The sequence below is a fragment of the Manis pentadactyla genome, chromosome 6 (assembly GCF_030020395.1).
Source record: "Manis pentadactyla isolate mManPen7 chromosome 6, mManPen7.hap1, whole genome shotgun sequence".
NCBI lineage: Eukaryota > Metazoa > Chordata > Mammalia > Pholidota > Manidae > Manis > Manis pentadactyla.
In genome coordinates, this window is record NC_080024.1 from 105,865,674 (window position 1) to 105,888,823 (window position 23,150).

Genomic DNA, 23,150 nt, shown 5'->3' on the forward strand with positions numbered 1-23,150 from the left:
TTTCTGGCTTTCACTGTTCTAAAATATTTTAAATATACAACAAAATGCTGTTTATATATCAAAAGTGCATGTATATCAGTGAAAGGGTACTTTCTGATGGTTCTATAATTTCTTAAGAAAACAAAATGGGACCTGCCAGTCATCAGTGCAACTCACCAGTGGGCACACCCAAGGTGAGCACTCCTGGTCCCACATGATCAGAAGGGCTCAGGGGATCGATCTTGGTCATTTCTGGCCAGAGTCTGGAATTGATGGAACAAAGTTTCCAGAGTTCCCATTCCCTACTTTATGCAAGCTTCTTTTCAGAAAAAATTTCAGAAGTTTCATTATTTTTTTTAGGACCCTGGTACATCTCCTTGGTCTCTCTTTATTTTTATTTATTTATTTACTTACTTACTTATTTTTAAAGCTAACATAATTTTTTTATATTGTTATCATTAATGTACAATTACATGAACAACATTATCGTTACTAAACTCCCCCTCTTATCAAGCCCATACCACATACCCCTTTACAGTCACTGTCTATCAGCATACTAAGATGCTATAAAATCACTACTTGTCTTCTCTGTGTTATACTGCCTCCCCCGTGTACCCCCGACTGCATTATACATGCTAATCATAATGAACCCTTTCTCCCCTTATCCTTCCCTTCCCACCCATCCTCCCAAGTCCCGTTCCCTTTGGTAACTGTTACTCCATTCTTCAGTTCTGTGGGTCTGCTGCTACTTTCTTCCTTCAGTTTTTTCTTTGTTCTTATACTACACAGATGAGTGAAATCATCTGATACTTGTCTTTCTCTGCCTGGCTCATTTCACGGAGCATAATACCCTCTAGCTGCATCCATGTTATTGCAAATGGTAGGATTTGTTTTCTTCTTATGGCTGATTAATATCCCTTTGTGTATATGTACCACATCTTCTTTATCCATTCATTTACTGATGGACACTTAGGTTCCTTCTATTTCTTGGCTATTGTAAATCATGCTGCAATAAACATAGGGGTTCATATGTCTTTTTTAAACTGGGCTCCTGCATTCTTAGGGTAAATTCCTAGCAGAGGACTTCCTGAGTCAAATGGAATTTCTATTTTGAGTTTTTAGAGGAACCTCCATACTGCTTTCCACAATGGTTGAACTAATTTACATTCCCACCAGCAGTGTAGGAGGGTTCCCCTTTCTCCACAACCTCGCCAACATTTGTTGTTGTTTGTCTTTTGGATGGTAGCTGTTCCTGCTGGTGTGAGGTGATATCTTATTCTGGTTTTAATTTGCATTTCTCTGATGATTAGGGATGTGGAGCATCTTTTCATGTACCTGTTGGCCATCTGAATTTCTTCTTTGGACAATTGTCTGTTCAGATCCTCTGAATATTTTTTAGTTGGCTTATTTGCTCTTTGTTTGTTGAGGTGTGTGAGCTCTTTATATAATTTGGATGTCAACACCTTATCAGATATGTCAGTTATGAATATATTTCCCCATTTGTAGGATGCCTTTTTGTTCTATTGATGGTGTCCTTTGCTGTACAGAAGCTTTTCAGCATGATATAGTCCCCCTTGTTCATTTTTGCTTTTCTTTCCCTTGCCCAGGGATATATGGCCATGAAGAAGTTGCTCATGTTTATGTTCAAGAGATTTTTGCCTATGTTTTTTTCTAATATTTTATGGTTTCATGGCTTACATTCAGGTCTTTGATCCATTTCGAATTTACTTTTGTGTATGGGTTAGACAGTGATCCAGTTTCATTCTCTTACACGTAGCTGTCCAGTTTTGCCAGCACCATCTGTTGAAGAGACTGTCATTTCCCCATTGTATGTCCATGGCTCCTTTATCATATATTAATTGACCATATATGTTTGGGTCAATATCTGGAAACTCTATTCTGTTCCACTGGTCTGTGGTTCTGTTCTTGTGCCAATACCAAATTGTCTCGATTACTGTGGCTTTGTAGTAGAGCTTGAAGTTGCGGCGTGTAATTCCCCCTGCTTTATTCTTCCTTCACAGGATTGTTTTGGTTATTCAGGGTCTTTTGTGGTTCCAAGTGAATTTTAGAACTATTTGTTCTAGTTCATTGAAGAATGCTGTTGGTATTTTGATAGGGATTGCACTGAATCTGTAGATTGCTTTAGGCAGGATGCCCATTTTGACAATATTAATTCTTCCTATCCATGAGCACGGGATGTGTTTCCATTCGTTGGTTTCTTCTTTAATTTCTCTAATGAGTGTCTTGTAGTTCTCAGAGTGTAAGTCTTTCACTTGCGTGGTTAGGTTTATTCCTAGGTATTTTATTCTTTATGAAGCAATTGTGAATGGAATTGTTTTCCTGATTTCTCTTTCTGCTGGTTCATCGTTAGTGGACAGGAATGCCACAGATTTCTGTGTATTAATTTTGTATCCTGCAACTTTGCTGAATTCAGATATTAGATCTAGTAGTTTTGGAGTGGATTCTTAAGGGTTTTTTATGTACAATATCATGTCTTCTGCAAACAGGGACAGTTTAATTTCTTCCTTGCCAATCTGGATGACTTTTATTTCTTTGAGATGTCTGACTGCTGTGACGAGGACCTCCAGAACTATGTTAAATAAAAGTGGGGACAGTGGACATCCTTGCCTTATTCCTGATCTTACAGGAAAAGATTTCAGATCCTCCCTGTTCAGTATAATGTTGGCTGTGGGTTTGTCATATATGGCCTTTGTTATGTTGAGGTACTTGCCCTCTATACTCATTTTGTTGAGAGTTTTTATCATGAATGGATGTTGAATTTTGTTGAATGCTTCTTCAGCATCTATGGAGATGATCATGTAGTTTTTGTTCTTCTTTTTGTTGATGTGGTGGATGATGCTGATGGATTTTTAAATACTGTACCAACCTTGCATCCCTGAAATAAATCTTACTTGATCATTATGGATGACCTTTTTGATGTATTTTTTAACTCGGTTTGCTAATATTTTGTTGAGTATTTTTGCATCTATGTTCATCAGGGATATTGGTCTGTAATTTTATTTTATTGTGGTGTCTTTGCCTGGTTTTGGTATTAGGGTGATGCTGGCCTCATAGAATGAGTTTGGAAGTATTCCCTCCTCTTCCACTTGTTGATAAACTTTAAGGAGAATGGATATTAGGAGATCACTAAATGATAAAATTCAGCGATGAAGCTATCTGGTCCAGGCCTTTTGTTCTTAGGTAGTTTTTGATTACCAATTCAATTTAGTTGCTAGTAATTGGTCTGTTCAGATGTTCTGTTTATTTCTGGGTCAGCCTTGGAAGGTTGTATTTTTCTAGAAAGTTGTCCATTTCTTCTAGGTTATCCAGTTTGTTAGCATATAATTTTTCACAGTATTCTCTAATAATTCTTTGTATTTCTGTGGTGTTCGTCATGATTTTTCCTTTCTCATCTTTGACTCTGTTTATGTGTGTAGACTCTTTTTTTCTTGATAAGTCTGGCTAGGAGTTTATCTATTGTGTTTATTTTCTCAAGGAACCAGCTCCTGCTTTCACTGATTCTCTCTATTGTTTTAGTCTTTTCGATTTTATTTATTTCTACTCCAATCTTTATTATGTCCCTCCTCTTATTGACTTTGGGTCTCACTTGTTCTTCTTTTTCCAGTTTCATTAATTGTGAGTTTACACTGTTGATATGCAGTTATTCTTTCCTGAGGTAGGCATGTATTGCAATATATTTCCCTCTTAGCACGGACTTCGCTGTGTCCCACATATTTTGTGGTGTTGAATTATTGTTGTCATTTGTCTCCATATATTGCTTCATCTCTGGTTTTATTTGGTCATTGATCCATTGGTTATTTAGGAGCATGTTGTTAAGCATCCATGTGTTTGTGGCCTTTTCGTTTTCTTTGTGTAATTTATTTCTAGTTTCATACATTTGTGGTTTGAGAAACTGGTTGGTACAATTTCAATCTTTCTGAATTTTCTGAGGTTCTTTTTGTGGCCTAGTATATGATCTATTCTTGAAAATGTTCCATGTGCACTTGAGAAGAATGTGTATCCTGCTGCTTTTGGGTGTAGAGTTCTGTAGATGTCTGTTAGATCCATCTGTTCTCGTGTGTTGTTCAGTGCCTCTGTCACCTTACTTATTTTCTGTGTGGTTGATCTGTCCTTTGGAGTGAGTGGAGTGTTGAAGTCTTCCAGAATGAATGCATTGCATTCTATTCCCCCTTTTAATTCTGTTAGTGTATGTTTCACATACGTAGGTGCTCCTGTGTTGGGTGCATAGGTATGTGTAATGGTTAATTTCTCTTGTTGAATTGACCCCTTTATCATTATGTAATGTTCTTCTTTGTCTCTTGTGACTTTCTTTGTTTTGAAGTCTATTTTGTCTGATACAAGTACTGCAACTCCTGCTTTTTTCTCCCTATTAGTTGCATGAAATATCTTTTTCCATCCATTTACTTTTAGTCTGTGTATGTCTTTGGGTTTGAAGTGAGTCTCTTGTAGGCAGTGTATGGTTGGGTCTTGTTTTTTATCCATTCAGTGACTCTATGTCTTTTGATTGGTGTATTAAGATCACTTACATTTAGGGTGATTATCAATAGGTATGTACTCATTGCTGTTGCAGGCATTAGATTTGTGGTTACCAAAGGTTCAAGGGTAACTTCCTTACTATCTAAGAGTCTAATTTAACTCATTTAGTATGCTATTGCAAACACAGTCTAAAGATTCATTTTCTCCTCCTTTTTCTTTGTCCTCCTTTCTTTTTATATTAGGTATCATATTCTCCACTCTTTGTCTATCCCTTTTAGTACCTCTGGTAACAGCTATTTAACCTTAGGAGCACTTCCAGCTATAGAAGTCCCTCCAAAATGCACTGTAGAGGTGGTTTGTGGAAGGTAAATTCTCTCAGCTTTTGCTTATCTGGTAATTGTTTAATTGCTCCTTCAAATTTAAATGATAATCTTGCTGGATAAAGTATTCTTGGATCAAGGCCCCTCTGCTTCATGGCATTAAATATATCATGACACTCCCTTCTAGCCTGTAAGGTTTCTGTTGAGAATCTGATGATAGCCTGATGGGTTTTCCTTTGTATGTGATCTTTTTTCTCTCTCTGGCTGCTTTTAAAAGTCTGTCTTTATCCTTGATCTCTGCCATTTTAGTTATTACATGCCTTGATGTCTTCCTTGGGTCCCTTGTGTTGGGAGATCTGTGCACCTCCATGGCTTGAGAGACTATCTCCTTCCTCAGATTGGGGAAGTTTTCAGCAATTACCTCCTCATTGACACTTTCTATCCCTTTTTCTCTCTCTTGTTCTTCTGGTACCCCTATAATGCAAATATTTTTCCCTTTGGATTGGTCACACAATTCTCTCAATATTCTTTCATTCTTAAAGATTATTTTTCTCTCTGTGCCTCAGCTTCTTTGTATTCCTCTTCTCTGATTTCTATTCCATTTATAATATCTGCTATTACATCTAACCTGTTTTTAAATCCCTCCATTGTATGTTTCATTTCAGATATGGAATTTCTTAATGATTGAATCTCCATCTTAAATTTGTTCCTGAGTTCTTGAATATTTTTCTGTACCTCCTTAAGCATGTTTATGATTTTTATTTTGAATTCTCTTTCAGGAAGATTGGTGACTTCTGTTTCATTTGGCCCTTTTTCTGGGGTTTGTGAGATTTTGGTCTGAACCAGGTTCTTTTGATGTTTCATATGTGATGCCCTCTAGTGCCCAGCTGAGTGAGATTGAGGGTCATCGGGGAGCGGAGCTAGTGCCTGGGGAAGGAAAGATCTGTTTCATGATTCCCACCTATGGTGCCTGTCTCCAGTATCAGAGCCAGTGGGCCGAGCACATAGGTGCAAGCCTCTGTGCTTGACGTCTCTAGCTGTTGTAGGCAGGGTCTCCCTCTGCATCGCCTCACACCGGCGCAGTGACTGCCAGTTTACAATCCAGTGCTGTCAGGCCAGGAGAAAGGCTCGGCACGCTGCGTGTCACAGTGGGGAGCCTTGGGGCTGAGTAGGCAGCCAGGGGGATGGAGCGCCTGAAGCTGCTTAAAGTTCGCAACCTGCTGGGCATATCATGCTCAGACAACCTGTCCAGCTATCCGTTCTCCTGCGCAGCAAGCTCCTTGCAAACCCCAGCCCTTCGGCAGCCCTCTCGCTGCTAGGAAGCCTCTCAGCCCGCCTGCCTTTCCTTTGTCCCAGAGTGGCCGGATGTGGTCCCGTACTCCAGAAATGGCCGGAATCTCAGTCTCTCAAGCACTCTGACTTTCGCAGCTCCCCACCCTCCAAAGCACCACACTATGTAGGTTTCTGCTCACAAAGCAGATCTCCAGGGCTAGGTGTTCAGCAGTTCCAGGCTTCCATGCCCTCCCTGCTGTTTCTCTTTCTCCAGCTGGTGAGCGGCGTCAGGGGAAGGGCTTGGGTCCTGACGCATCAAGGCTTTGGTACGTTACTTGTTCCATGAGGTCTGCTCTGTTTGTGAGATCTGTATGCAGTCTGGTTCAGCCTTCTTTCCTGTTGCTGTTTTTGGGTTAGTTGTATTAATTAACTTTATTTTTGTACTATTTGTAGTTTTTGGAGGAGTTCTCTGTCTCACCTCTCACACCATCTTGAATCTCCCAGAAGTTTTATTTTGAGATCACTTCTTGCTAAGGAGAAGTAATCTACTGCATTCTATTTCTGCTATAATATGTTTCCTTTCATCTTAGCATAATGCTACACAACCCTTGTAGGACCAACAATAGGGACAGTCTAACAGGACACAAGGAGCTCTGGACTGGCAAGGCAGGAACTGGCTCTGCTCCAATCTCAAGCCTGGATGACTATACGACTCTGCACAAGGCACTCAACCTTCTCCAGGCTTCAGGTTTCCTCTTTGTACAACACCAAAGATGGAATCGATTATATTTATGGTACTTGGAGTTTCAAAACTCTGACTTTATGACTTCTGCCTTTATCGGACCATAGTGCTCAACTTCTCATACAAATATCAAATAAAATTCTTTTGTACAATCATTGAAAGCATACATATCAAAATATGCATCATAGTTTACTTCTACTAGGGAAGTCCTAAAGCCTCAGAGGAACAGATCAGAGGTAAGCCACAATGGTTATTCCTCTTCTTCAGGTATTAAAAAATACTTATAACCTGAAACAACATAAAGATTCTCTTGCCACTTAGAAGTCACCAGACCACAACCACCATACCTCCCAAAATATATGGTGCTAAACATTTCAAGGTGCCAGTTGATCCTTTAAAATTCATTCTATTAAACTGGATTATTGTCTATCCCCATACACAAAAATAAACTCAAAATGGATCAAAGACCTGAATGTAAGTCATCAAACTATAAAACTCTTAGAAGACAACATAGGCAAAAACCTCCTGAATATAAACATGAGCAACTTTTTTCTAAATGCATCTCCTCGAGCAACGGAAACAAAAGCAAAAATGAACACATAGGACTACATCAAACTAAAAAGCTTCTGTACAGCAAAGGACACCATCACCAGAACAAAAAGGCATCCTACAGTATGGGAGAATATATTTGTAAGCAACAAATCAGACAAGGAGTTAATATCCAAAATATATAAAGAACTCACATGCCTAAACACCCAAAAAGCAAACAACCCAGTTAAAAAATAGGTGGAGGATATGAGCAGACAATTCTCCAAAGAAGAAATTCCAATGACCAACAGGCACATGAAAAGATGCTGCGCATCACTAATTATCAGGGAAATGCAAATAAAAACCACAATGAGATATCACCTCACACAAGTTAGGATGGCCAACATTGAAAAGACTAGGAACAACAAATGCTGGCAAGGTTGTGGAGGAAGGGGAAACCGTCCTGCACTGATGGTGGGAATGTAAGCTAGTTCAACCATTGTGGAAAACAATATGGAGGTTCCTCAAAAAACTAAAAATAGAAATACCATTTGACTTGGGAATTCCACTCCTAGGAATTACCCAAAGAATATAATTTCTCAGGTTCAAAAAGACATATATACCCCTCTGTTTATTACAGTACTATTGACAATAGCCAAGATATGGAAGCAACCTAAGTGTCCATCAGTAGATGAATGGATAAAGAAGATGTGGTACATATACGCAATGGAATACTATTCAGCCATAGGAAAGAAACAAATCCTGTCATTTGCAACAACATGGATGGAGCTGGAGGACATTATGTTCAGTGAAATAAGCCAGGCAGAGAAAGACAAGTACTAAATGATTTCCCTCATTTGTGGAGTATAACAACGAAGCAAAACTGAAGGAACAAAACAGGAACAGATTTACAGACTCCAAGAAGGGACTAGTGTTTACCAAACGGGAAGGGTCAGGGAGGGTGGGTGGGGAGGGAGGGAGAAGGGGTTTGAGGGGTATTATGATTTGCACACATGGTGTGAGGGGGATCATGGGGAAGACAGTGTAGCACAGAGAAGGCAAATAGTGACTCTGTGGCATCTTACTACACTGATGGGCAGTGACTGCAATGGAGTGTGGGAGGAACACAATAATATAGGTGAATGTAGTAACCACATTTTTTCATGTGAAACCTTTATAAGAGTGTATATCAATAATACCTTAATATAAAAATCACCTTGAAATAAACACAGTTTTATGCCATGCAAAAAAAAAAACTAAGCTATAACTTTGTGAGTTATGCACTTTATATAAATATTCACAACATTACATAGAGTTAAAAAAAAGATTTAAAATCCTTGAAAAAACTGCATTCTATTTCTTCTTCAGGGTTAAGCATACATACAAGACTTTGGATATATGAAAAACTATGTTTAATTGTTACTAGCAGTCCTGGGTGATTTCACAACTACAGGCAGGCTTGTGTACAGGAGCTGCTTGCTGTTCTTCCCTGGTGCACACAAGGTCCATCACAGCTCTTCAAGATGTGGGGCACATCATGCAAAGTTACACATGTTGGTGTGTTGTGGGCAAGCCCTTGTATGAGTGAAAATTTCAAGTAACAGAGTAACATCTTGAGTATCTACAAAGTCGAGATGTCAACAAGAGACCTCACTACTGTGGATACTTTCATTTAAGAAACTTCCCTTAGAAAAGCTGTTAAATTTCTCAGTTGCAAACAAAGATTGCACAACTCATGTCTTTCACCACAAGAAAAGTTTACCTACAAATCAAGTGCTTGATTTTCATTGTTTGATTATTACAAAATATTCTGTATGCTCCTAAAATTTGATTTGCCAGTTACCAAAGCACTCTTTATTCCCAAACATTTTCTAATGACTCATGAATGAATCTGACTGAATTCACATTTTTGTGTGTTTTTTGTTTTTGTTTAGTCAATACTTTGTTATGGAGAAATTAGGTTATCAACATATTCTCATTGTTACATAAAATACTATAATAAAAATCTTTTTCTGAGTATTCTGTTTGCCCCTAACTCTCAGAGTCCTTTTCTGCTCTGCCCTGTCCCAAAAGGCTAACTTCTGAGAACAAAATCACTTAATCTCCGCTGTCTTCTTTTTTTTTTATTAAGGTATCATTGATATACACTCTTAATTATGAAGGTTTCACAAGAAGAACAATGTGGTATTACATTTACCCAATTCACTTTTATATCCATTGAGAGTTCTGACAATTTCTCAGCTCTTCTACTAAATCTCTCAGCTATTTCATGTTAACACCAAACTAAAAAGACAAACATTTTCTGCTACTCTGCACAATGGGTTGGCCCTCAAACAAGCTGTCCTAACATCAATGACAATGTAAACAGTGTACAATCAGAATTTTTCCAGCGCCATTAGAACTACCATTTTCAACTAGCCTTACAACATCCTCCAGTGTAAAATGAGGTCTACTGGGGGCACAGGCTGCAGTGAAGAGCCCTCACTTCATAGCTTACTCCACTGCTTACTAAGGGTCTGACTTTAGGCAAGTCACTTAACCTCTCAGACTTCTATTTCCTCATTTATAATTGACATTTTTTAATATATTAGGATAGCTTTGGTCTCTTTCAGTTCAAAAGTAAAGGATATAACTTGCTCTCCTGTTAAAAACAACTTTAAACTACCACAGACCTCATATATTTGATGACAAAAATCTCTTGCTATGTATTTAGATTGAATGATTAAGCCTTTTTAAGAAGAAACCATTAATTATAATTATCTCTTACTTAAGCCATTTCTGGTCAAGTCCTTCTGATGTGCTCGCAGCCTACAGCCTCAAAGTGACAGTTACCTTGACCATCATCAAGCCCTTTCATCATGGACAAAAACTAACATTAAATATGTACATTTCTCAGCTTACTTCATGGAATTAAACTTAAATTGCCAGAAGTTAAAAGGATAACCACTAGGACAAATCTGTCATTCCAACCTCATAAATAATTTACCATGAATTAGAGAGAGCTACCACTGAACCTGAACTAAATACAGGACTCTTCCAGCCCACAAAAGCCTAACTCCTATGAGATCCATAAAGAGGACAAGCCTAGCTGCAGAAGTGCCATTAACATATGAGTTTTCTGGGACTTAAAGCAAGGTAAAATGCAGTATTAAAAAAGTTTTTAAGGTAAATTTTAAAAGTATCTTCAGAAGGTGATCAGCAGACGTGACAATGAATAATGAATAATACTGACACCTGAAAATCCATATGCAATGTAAAAAACAAAGAAGGTGACATTCGGCAAGACTTCTTACTTGGTGAGGCAGTCAGACTTTTTAAAAGAAAAAGTATCCTAAAGCAATGATTTAATCCAAAGATGAACCATAAGATAACTGAACTACCATATTTTTTCTTCCATGATAGCAATGAAGGGCTCGTACAATGCAATTTTCCAGTCTAGCCAAGCCAACTCATGCGTATATGACTTGTATACATTTGCACAACTTCTACATGAGTAGATGTTCTCTTCACGCATCTAAAATTAATTAAATAATTCCACTATCTGTTCAGAAACAGGAGAAGGGAAACAGAAGCCATAAAATAATCATGAAGTAGTGCTCATTTGGATAAAACATACAAACACTAACACATGAGGTTACTTACAGTTTGTCTATATAGCGGCAACCTAGAATTAAGGTCTTCTCTCCCTTTACCCCTCCACTAAATTCGTATGTGCACAAGAAGATTAGTTTTCTAAACACAGAAAACTGACTTAATTTTATACAGGCCACAAAAGGGATGTAAAACTGAGTAACACTGCTCCAACGCTTCAAAGATCATCAAAAAATTTGTAATTTTGCCAAGATCTAAACCAATGATTGTTGGTTTATGTTTACATCATGTGTACACTTTAAAACTTAAGAATTAAACAATGAAGGTTCAGTGTTCCTCTGATGAAGTGCCTAAGACCCAGAACCACAAAACGGCTGCTCCAGGGGCATCACCACAAACATCCAGAATTGGTCTCCTAAAGTCCACACTGCTTCAGTCATCATCCCTTTCCTGAGTGTCCAATGGATTAAAGATCCCATATCTCTGTCCAGTGGTTTCTGTACCATGGAATTACCAAGAAACAAGTAAAGAGGTAGCAAATAAAAAAACTTGTATCATGACTGTTAATCTCCCACAGCCTTTAGACTGAGGAATGTAAATGGCAGTTTATTGCTGCCTCATTTACTGCAAAATAAATCCTCTATGTAATAACCAGAAAAGAGTGTGCTGCGAAATCAGGCAGAGGAAGCAGAAACCAAGAAATTTCTACCTTCCACGCTTCATTATAATCAATCATGTAGGTTCCTTCCCTGCTTCATGATGATCAATAATGCTAGTTTCTTTTCAATTATTTCTTGTGAGGGAGATGCAAATAAAAACCACAATGAGAGATCACCTCATTAGGATGGCCAAAATTAAAAAGACTAGGAACAACAAATGCTGGCGAGGTTGTGGAGAAAGGGGAACCCTCCTACACTGCTGGTGGGAATCCTGAGTTTTGAGCATTTGCATTAAAATGAGCATGAGAAAATTTTCTTAACCCAAGAGTGCCCTCTCTCCTTTCTCAACATGTACTGGAGATGTTTCATTTCATTTGATATTGTGAAGGGTACCTCAAAGCCTAAAGATTGAAGAGGGTCTAGAATATCTATAGATGCTAAAAATATTTTATAACTCAATTTTCCCTAATCTATAATCATTACAAGCCATGTGATCATCTTAATTAGCTTCAGAAAGCAACAAGAATAGAGCATGAGTCACAGAATCACAAATATGCACAGAACACACCCAGGAATAATGTCACCAGCCAACCAATTTAGGTTCACATCAAGGTGCATCCAAAATTGTTGTTACTGTTTGCCATATGCTTTTGAAACACTTAAGACAATGAACCAAAAAAAAGCATCAGGGCTTCAGAAATGCATCATCATTATCTCCATGCACTGCACCACCCAAGTAACAGCCAGTGAGCTTCTTGAGTCCAGGAAACTCCTGAAACTCATGGCACTCCATCAGTTTTCAGCCCTTTGATGGCACACAACAAATGCATGAGAAATGACTAAATTGAAAGCACCCAAGATCTAGTACTCCTCTGCAGTGACCTAGAAGGGAAAATTTTGTTTTATTAGAACATTTTCCAAAATTTCATCAGATTGGCTCAAAAACCAAGCTAATCAGCTAGCCCAACAGATTTGGGGGCAAAATTTTGTGGGTAAAAAGAAACTCCCTGTGCTGTGGTCTCTACTTGGGATATTCCATCAATATTAAGCACAATTTTCATGAAAAGAACTGAAAGCTTAAGAATGGAAGAGGAAGAGTGGATAAAAGATGGAAGCATGAGAGGTGAGACAGAGATCGCCTCCTAAAACCACATATAATATGAAAATGTAATTAATACAACAAATTCTGAACGAGCAACAGGAAAGAAGGTGGGGCCAGACTGTATACACCTGGAGAAAAGAACAGACCTCATGGAAAGGGTAATGTACCAAAGCCATGACCCGGCGGGATGCAAGCCCTTCCCCCACCCCAGATCACTGGTAGGATAAGGAGAAACGGAGCGGGGAGGAAGTGGAAACCTGGGACTGCTAAACACCTAGCCCTGGAGATCTGCTCTGGGAGCATGAACCTACATTGCATGGTGCTCTGGTGATCAGTGGGGTTGGAAAGCTAAGATAGGCGGAATACCTGAAGAGACTGAGATTACAGCCACTTGTGGAAAACAGGGAAGCATATCTGGCTGATATGGGCAGGTAGTGTGAGAGACTTCCTAAAAGTGAGGGGAATGTTAAAGGGGCAAGGATTGCACAGAGCTTAAGGCTCAGGAGAAAGAACAGGTAGACAAAATTGCCCAGGTGCACTCTGCCCAACAGGTTGGGAACTTTCACAATCTTCAGGCACTCCACTTCCCTAGATGGCTACGCAGCTCAAAGGACCCCACCATGATACGCAGTCTGAACACCTTGCTCCTGGCCACCCCACACCTGGCTTACAAACTGGCAAACCCTGCCCTGCAATCAGGCCAGCCAGAGGGAACCCCACTAACAGCAGCTACAAACAGAAGGCACTGAGGCTCACCTCTGTGTGTTCGGCCCACTGGTTCTGACAGTGGAGACAGAAGAGCACCCAGGATGCACAAAAAGCACTTACTTACCCCCAGGCACCAATACCACTCCCCTGCAGCCCCCAATATTGCTTCATGGGCTAAGCAACCCCAGAGAGTAGAGTATCTGGGCACTTGAGGGCAACACATACAAATATGAAATACCCAAGGAAGCTGGTTCAAAGCAAAATCTCAGCAACACCAGAAAAAGGATTGAGTGACACTGAACAAATCAATCTTCCTGAAAGAGATTTGAACATAAAAATCATAAACATCCTCCTGTAAGTAAAGAAAAACATTCAACATCTCAGGAATGAATTTAGGATGCAGATCCAATCATTCAGGAACACAATGGAGGGTTTTAAAAGCAGATTAGATATGGTGGAGGAAATGGTAAATGAAATAGAAATTATAGAAAAGGAATACAAAGAAGCTGAGGCATAGAAAGAAAAAAGAATCTCAATGAATGAAAGAATACTGAGAGAACTGTGTGACCAATCTAAATGGAATGATATTCATTTTATAGGGGTACCAGAAGAAGAAAAGAGAGAAAAAGGGATAGAAAGTGTCTCTGAGGAGGGAATTGCCAAAAACATCCCCAACCTGGGGAAGGAGATAGTCTCTCAGGCCATAGAGAAACAAACATCTCCTAACACAAGGGACCCAGGGAAAACAACACCAAGACATATAATAATTAAAAGGGCAAAGATCAAGGACGAGAACAGACTACTAAAACCAGCCAGAGACAGAAAAAAGATCACCTACAAAGAAAAACCCATCAGGATATCATCAGACTTCTCAGCAGAAACCTTACAGGCCAGAAGGGAGTGGCATGATATATTTAATGCAATGAAGCAGAAAGGTCTCAAACCAAGAATACTCTATCCAGCAAGATTATCATTTAAATTTGAAGGAGCAATTAAACAATCACCAGATAATCAAAAGCTGAGAGAATTTACCTTCCACAAACCACCTCTACAGTGTATTTTGGAGGGACTGCTATATATGGAAGTGTTCCTAAGGTTAAATAGCTGTTACCAGAAGTACTAAAAGGGATAGACAAAGAGTACAGAATATGATACCTAATATATAAAGAATGGAGGATGAAGAAAAAGGAAGACAAAAAGAACCTTAAGACTGTGTTTGCAATAGCATACTAAGTGAGTTAAATTAGACTCATAGATAGTAAGGAAGTTACCCTCAACCTTTGGTAACCACAAATTTAAAGCCTGCAATGGCAATAAGTACATACCTATTGATAATCACCCTAAATGTAAATGGTCTGAATGCACCAATCAAAAGACACAGAGTCACTGAATGGATAAAAAAACAAGACCCAACTATACCCTGCTTACAAGAGACTCACTTCAAACCCAAAGACATACACAGACTAAAAGTGAACAGATGGAAAAAGATATTTCATGCAACTAATAGGGAGAAAAAAGCAGGAGTTGCAGTACCTGTATCAGACAAAATAGACTTCAAAACAAACAAAGTCATAAGAGACAAAGAAGAGCATTACATAATAATAAAGGGGTCAATTCAACAACAGAAATTAACCATTACACATACCTATGCACCCAACACAGGAGCACCTACATATGTGAAACATACACTAACAGAATTAAAAGGGGGAATAGAATGCAATGCATTCATTCTAGAAGACTTCAATACTTCACTCACTCCAAAGGACAGATCAACCACACAGAAAATAAGTAAGGTGACAGAGGCACTGAACAACACACTAGAACACATGGATCTAACAGACATCTACAGAACTCTACACCCAAAAGCAGCAGGATACACATTCTTCTCAAGGGCACATAGAACATTTTCAAGAATAGATCATATACTAGGCCACAAAAAGAACCTCAGAAAATTCAGAAAGATCAAAATTTTACCAATCAGCTTCTCAGATCACAAAGGTATGAAAGTAGAAGTAAAATACACAAAGAAAATGAAAAAGCCCACAAACACATGGATGCTTAACAGCATGCTCCTAAATAACCAATGGATCAATGACCAAATAAAACCAGAGATGAAGCAATTATGGAGACAAATGACAACAATACTTCAACACCACAAAATCTGTGGGACGCAGCGAAGGCTGTGCTAAGAGGGAAATATATTGCAATACAGCCTATCTCAGGAAAGAATAACTGCATATGAACAGTCTAAACTCACAATTAATGAAACTAGAAAAAGAAGTACAAATGAGACCCAAGGTAAGTAAGAGGAGGGACATAATAAAGATTAGAGCAGAAATAAATAAAATCGAAAAGACTAAAACAATAGAAAGAATCAATGAAAGCAGAAGCTGGTTCTTCGAGAAAATAAACAAAATAGATAAATTCTTAGCCAGACTTATCAAGAAAAAAAGAGAGTCTACACACATAAACAGAATCAAAAATGAGAACGGAAAAAACAAGACGGACACCACAGAAATACAAAGAATTATTAGAGAATACTGTGAAAAATTATATGCTAACAAACTGGATAACCTAGACGAAACAGACAACTTTCTAGAAAAATACAACCTTCCAAGACTGACCCAGAAAGAAACAGAATATCTGAACAGACCAATTACTAGCAACGAAAATGAACTGGCAATCAAAAAACTGCCTAAGAACAAAAGGCCTGGACTAGATGGCTTCATTGCTGAATTTTATCAAACATTTATGACATATATGCCATATATGCCATATATGACAAACCCACAGCCAACATCATACTGATATTAGGTGAACTCCTAATAGCCATTCTCCTTAAAGTTTTCTGAAAAGTAGAAGAGGAGGGAATACTTCCAAACTCATTCTATGAGGCCAGCATCACCCTAATACCAAAACCAGGCAAAGACACCACAATAAAATAAAATTACAGACCAATATCCCTGATGAACATAGATGCAAAAATACTCAACAAAATATTAGCAAACCGAGTTAAAAAATACATCAAAAAGGTCATCCATAATGATCAAGTAAGATTTATTTCAGGGATGCAAGGTTGGTACAGTATTTAAAAATCCATCAGCATCATCCACCACATCAACAAAAAGAAGAACAAAAACTACATGATCATCTCCATAGATGCTGAAAAAGCATTTGACAAAATTCAACATCCATTCATGATAAAAACTCTCAACAAAATGAGTATAGAGGGCAAGTACCTCAACATAATAAAGGCCATATATGACAAACCCACAGCTAACATCATACTGAACAGTGAGAAGCTGAAAGCTTTTCCTTTAAGATCGGGAACAAAACAAGGATGCCCACTCTCTCCACTTTTATTCAACACAGTTCTGAAGGTCCTCATCATGGCAATTAGATAACACAAAGAAATGAGGGCATCCAGATTGGCAAGGAAGAAATTAAACTGTCCCTGTTTGCAGACGACATGATGTTGTACACAAAAATCCCTAAAGAATCCACTCCAAAACTACTAGATCTAATATCTGAATTCAGCAAAGTTGCAGGATACAAAATTAATACACAGAAATCTGTGGCATTCCTATACACTAATAATGAACTAGCAGAAAGAGAAATAAGGAAAACAATTCCATTCACAATTGCTTCAAAAAGAATAAAATACCCAGGAATAAACCTAACCATGGAAGTGAAAGACCTATACCCTGAAAACTACAAGACACTCATGAGAGAAATTAAAGAAGAAACCAACGAATGGAAACACATCCCGTGCTCATGGATAGGAAGAATTAATATTGTCAAAATGGCCATTCTGCCTAAAGCAATCTTCAGATTCAATGCAATCCCTATCAAAATACCAATAGCATTCTTCACCAAACTAGAACAAATAGTTCTAAAATTCGTATGGAACCACAAAAGACCCTGAATATCCAAAGAAGGAAGTATAAAGCAGGAGGGATTATGCTCACCAACTCCAAGCTCTACTACAAAGCCACAGTAATCAAGACAATTTGGTACTGGCACAACAACAGACCCATAGTCCAATGGAACAGACTAGAGAGCCCAATATAAACCCAAGTATATATGGTTAATTAATATATGATAAAGTAGCCATGGACATACAATCGGGAAATGACAGCCTCTTCAACAGCTGGTGTTGGCAAAACTGGACAGCTACGTGTAAGAGAATGAAACTGGATTATTGTCTATCCCCATATACAAAAGTAAACTCGAAGTGGATCAAAGACCTGAATGTAAGTCATGAAACCATAAAATCCTTAGAAGAAAACATAGGCAAAAACCTCCTGAATATAAACATGAGCAACTGTTTTGTGAATTTATCTCCACAAGCAAGGGAAACAAAAGAAAAAATGAATACATGGGACTATATCAAACTAAAAAGCTTCTATACAGCAAAGGACACCATCAGCAGAACAAAAAGACACCCTACAGTATGGGAGAATATATTTGTAAACAACATATCCGACAAGGGGCTAACATCCAAAATATATAAAGAACTCACATACCTCAACACCCAAAAAGCAAATAACCCGATTAAAAAATGGGCGGAGATATGAGCAGACAATTCTCCAAAACAGAAATTCAGATGGCCCACAGGCACATGAAAAAATACTCCACATCACTAATTATCAGGGAAATGCAAATAAAAAGCACAATGAGATATCACCTCACACAAGTTAGAATGACCAACATTGAAAAGACTAGGAACAACAAATGCTGGGAAGGATGTGTAGAAAGAGGAGCCCTCCTACACTGCTGGTAGGAATGTAAATTAGTTCAACCATTGTGGAAAGCAATATGGAGGATCCTCTAAAAACTAAAAATAGAAATACCATTTGACCTGGAAATTCCACTCCTAGGAATTTACCCAAAGAATATAATTTCTCAGATTCAAAAAGACATATGCACCCCAATGTCTATTGTAGCTCTCTTTACAGTAGACAAGATATGGAAGCAACCTAAGAGTCCACCAGTAGATGAATCGATAAAGAAGATGTGGTACATATATGCAATGGAATACAATTTATCCATAACAAAGAAACAAATCCTACCATTTGCAGTAACATGAATGGAGCTGGAGGATATTATGCTCAGTGAAATAAGCCAGGTCGACAAAGACAAATACCAAATGATTTCACTCATTTGTGGAGTGTAACAACGAAGCAAAACTGAAGGAACAAAACAGCAACAGACTCACAGACTCCAAGAAGGGACTAATGGTTATCAATGGGGGGGGGAGAAGGGGATTGAGGGGTATTATGATTAGTGCACATGGTGTGTGTGGGGTCATGGGGAAGACAGTGCAGCACAAAGACAAGTAGGGACTCTGTGGCATCTTACTACACTGATGGACAGTGACTACAAAGGGTTATGGGGGGGGCACAATAATAGGGGTGAATGTATTAACCACATTGTTTTTTCATGTGAAAACTTCATAAGAGTGTATATCAATAATACCTTAATAAAAAAAATTAAAATTATAAAAGAATGCAAACGAAAACTGCATTGGTCATGAGATGGTACATTTTTCTTCCTCAGAAACATTGCTTAGTTAAAATGCAGCAATTCTTATAGATAAGTCACCTTTATACTGAATGTCACCTTCATTGTTCCTGAGCACCTTAAGGTGTGCACTGCTAAGGTCTGGAATAATCAGCTTCAAATCAGACCAGGCCAGTTTACAGAGCTTGCAGTGGGAGAAAGAAGGGCTCAGCCTGTGGTGTGATAAGAGATGCATGAGGGACTCAGAGATATGAGGCGGGCCCTGCAGCCCCATTTATAAGCCTTGTAACCACGAGCAAGTCACAGCAGCTCTCTGGGCCTCACCTTCTCTACCTGTACAATTCAATGTACAAAAGGCTTTTGCCAGGACTAATATTTTACGGTTTCAACCAAGTACTCAATACCTTGCTGAATGAATGAGTGAGTGGATATATAAAATGAATGAAAAAATTAACAACTGATTTTGCCTTCTGATGCCCTTCCTTGTGACAGAGAAGGCTTTGCTGATGATTATTATCATTTATCATTTTGTTTTCTAGAGAAAAACAGATTGCACCTCAGTAGGAGAGATGTGAAGATGTCAGCAAACACAGACCAGGTGCAGCGAGGGTGGTGAGGAGCAGTGGAGATGCTATTCAGACTCTCTCTCTTGTGGGGCTATTTTGGTGTGACTCAAGAGGCCTGAACTCCACCAAGTCTTGATTAACAGTCTATCTAGTTCTGTTTGTTTTTATTGCCTATAAAGTGGGAAAATACTTCAGACTTTAGCCTCAGGAAATTAAAATTCCAGTGTGCTACATCAGATCCAAATCTGGCCCAGGTGAGCTAATGTGCTCTCATAGAGCCGTGGGGCAGGGCAAGGCCTGTGGACTTGCTCACCAGTGCTGGCAACGATGGTCCATATGTAGACTGAACCCTCTCAAGTTCTTACACACCCACCTTAGATGCAAAGATTTGGTATTAATCAGTTATAGTTTAAAATTAGGGATAAGACTTTTTCATTTTTCTGCTATACTCTAACTTCTTTTAGAATATTTCCCAGTGCTTAATTTCTAGTTGGTTTAATATCTCATTGTTTTGCTGCTGCCCACAAATAATGAGTAGGTAACACATCTGATACAAGACACTAAAACCCTTTCAAGATACCGATTTTGCTAATCAAAACAGAAAATATGCACATATTAGTACACACATAAGGCATAAAGATATGGCTAAAACAAACTCAAATCTTTTTTTTAAAAAAGAATACCTGACTAGAGAATGAATAAAGGAAAAGAAAAAACTGAAGAAAGCAAAAAAATGGGATTTTTAACAGCTATTAATTCTTCTGGCCAAGCAAAAATTGGATAGTGTTTTAATGGCTTCAGGACTATTTTATCCAGAATAAGTTAGATATGCAAAGAGGTGGATGTTGAGATAGTAGAAGAATGCTTAGGATACAAACAAAATCAGATTAATGAAGAGGCTGATGCTATAAATTCTTAAGCTGACTGTAGGAGTTCTCAAGAAAAACAGAACCAATACACACACACACACAATTTATTACGAGGAATTGGCTCACACAATTATGGAGACTGAGAAGTCCCACAATCTGCCTTGAGACCCAAGAAAAATCAGTGTATAATTCTAGTCTGAGTCCAAAGGCCTGAGGACAAGGGGAGCCAATGATGTAAAGCCCAGTCCATGGGCAGGAGGAGGCTGATGCTGCAGCTGAAGCAGGCATGCGGGAAGTAAAAGGAGCAAATTTAATGTTCCCCCACCTTTTGTTCTACGCAGGCCCTCAATGGATTGGATGATGTCCACCTACATTGAGGAGGACAATCTGCTTTACTGAGTACACCAACTCAAATGTTAACCCCATCTGGAAATACCCTCACAGACACAGCCAAAAATGTTGAATCTGGGTACCCATTGGCCCAGTCAAGTTGACACATAAGAATTAACCATGACACTGACTACAGGCTAAACATTTTGGGCACCCTAAGTAGTAACACTTTTCTATGGAGAACAACGGACAGGAAGGAATCTCTAGCTCCTCTTTCTCTTCAAGGATTATAGGACTGATGTACCTGAGAACTGTAGGAAAACAAAGTCATCGAGTCTGATGATAATGAGTGGAAGGATTGGAAGCCCCCATCAACAAAAAGAAGGCATCCACCATCAGGGCCCTGTTTGCTCCCTGAGCCACACTGACGAAGCTGAAGGTCTTCCCTGGGGTTATAGCCCCACCCAGTTCCTGAACCCACCACATCCACCAATGCGTAAGAACTACACAACTGGACTTGGGAAGGTACACACACAGGGCCAGGGTCGGTCTTGTTGTCTAAACTGAACATACAGAATGTTCCAGTGGTTCCTGCAGGCTGCTGCACCTTATGTGATCCCCCAATATTCATATGAAAGGCTGAGATAGAGTGTGTTTCTCCTTTAGAGGGAAGCTTCTTATTGAGCATGATTCTTCCTTTGCCCCGAGAAAAACTCAAGCACCCAACTACAACAAGGAAGAGTTTGTATCTGGCAGCCTGAAATCCAGCTGTTCTCTCCGTAACTCTCTCTCCATCACAGTTCCCATGGCTTAGCACTGGGCACAGCTGGGCCTGCAGGTGAAAAGTACTCTTCAGACAGGGACAGATGGACTCCAGATTATTCTACCAATGATTTATCTGTCTTTTACTTTGCACAGCATTATAGTGGACAACTAGCAATTCTTAATCACCAGTACTATTTATGTTTTCTCCACTAAAAATTAAAGTTCCCAAAAAATGGAGTTAATGTTTTTCTTTCAACTCTAAATTAAAGAAAGATGGCTCTCCTGAAGGTTTAAACAATTAGCTAATAGTGCTAAATCTTATTTCTATTTACATATTTATGAATCTTTGAAAAGTTCAAATGTGCTGCAATCTACAATACTCTATTAATCCCTTCTAACACTCTAAGAGTCATCACAAATACTATTATGTGCTTCATGTAATGTCTCATTCTTTCAGGTTATCCATCTTTACAATAGGTAAAAATGAAAAAATGAAATGATGTGATTTAAGTCCCTAAGAAATAAACCATTACGCACTCTGAAACTGAATTATTTTGCTTTCAGAACTCATAATAATGTAAAGCAAGCTCAGAGCATATTCAAAGCAACTGCTAAACAGGTCTAGTGTTGGAACCCTTACAGTAATGTGGAAAATAACAAGCAGTGGAGCATTCTGAATTGTTGCAAAGCAGGACAGTGCTTGGGTTCCTTGAGATCCAAATGGTGTTTCTAAAAGCCCCCAAATGCCAAAGTGCCCAAAGGCTTGGATGCTGCTGTCTCCACAGTGTTTTAGTTCTTCTGCCAAAGCTCCATACTTGTTTATTTTTCTGTGGGGGCATTTTAAATGCTTCTAAAGAGGACATCTGTATCAGCAGATCTTACTGCTTTGTTAGTGTCACCAAAACACAGAAAGTATGGTTGACTGCCAAGGTTGGAAGGATTGTTATGTGAGGCCTGACTCACCTTGTAGCAGTGCTTTCTAAGACATTTTCCATTTGTGGTCAAAATACTGTACTAATTCCTTTATGGATCCTTTTTTTAAAGATTACTGAAACTATTATTTCAGTTATATTTTAGTGTAAAATAAACAAAGTAATATATCTGGTCCTATCATCAAATAAATTTTCCTTTGCTGTAAACCTGAGATAGCCTTAGTGTAAACAACTCTAATAATGGATGGCCCAAGTATATCTTTCAATTTCAATAAATTCTGTCCTTTAAACAGATATGTTTAAGATATGTTAAGATATTGGTGTAATTTGGGCTAACATGATGGAAGGTGATTAAAAAGAGACCATTTCCCTGAATCATCTGAAGTTGAGATTGAGGCATTTGCCCATTTTTTTCTGGGTTATATTCTATTTACATTTAGTTGAGGAATTGTATATCTGCTATGTTTTATCAATTTAAAAAGCCCCAGAACATAATTAGAATTGCTACACAAGTAAACTGTCAGTTCAAAATGTGAGTGAATATCAGTTGATAATCATTCCCATTCCATCTTCTTTATGGACTAGAGTAATAACTTTGGAGATAATAATTGTACCTGGCATTTACCTGATGGTTTCTAGGTCTATGTTAGATTTTTTAAAAACTGAAACAATTAAACTAAAATTAACTTCTTTGCCTCTTCTGATTTGAGGTTTTTAACATTATTCTCTGCTTTGAACCAATGTCATCAGTGTTACTTTAATTGATC

At 38.5% G+C, this 23,150-nt stretch overlaps 1 protein-coding gene across 20 annotated transcripts in view; it reads right to left on the reverse strand.

Moving 5' to 3' along the window:
* LDLRAD4 (low density lipoprotein receptor class A domain containing 4) overlaps positions 1-23,150 on the reverse strand; it is a 514,307-nt gene that overhangs the window by 421,666 nt on the left and 69,491 nt on the right. For 2 of the 20 annotated variants that reach the window (XM_057503998.1, XM_057504004.1), the window contains exon 3: positions 157-242. The exons of the other annotated variants lie outside the window; for them this stretch is intronic. The gene's annotated coding sequence lies outside the window, so the exon portion shown is untranslated. The remainder of the gene's footprint in view (positions 1-156; positions 243-23,150) is intronic. 20 annotated transcript variants of the gene reach the window in all.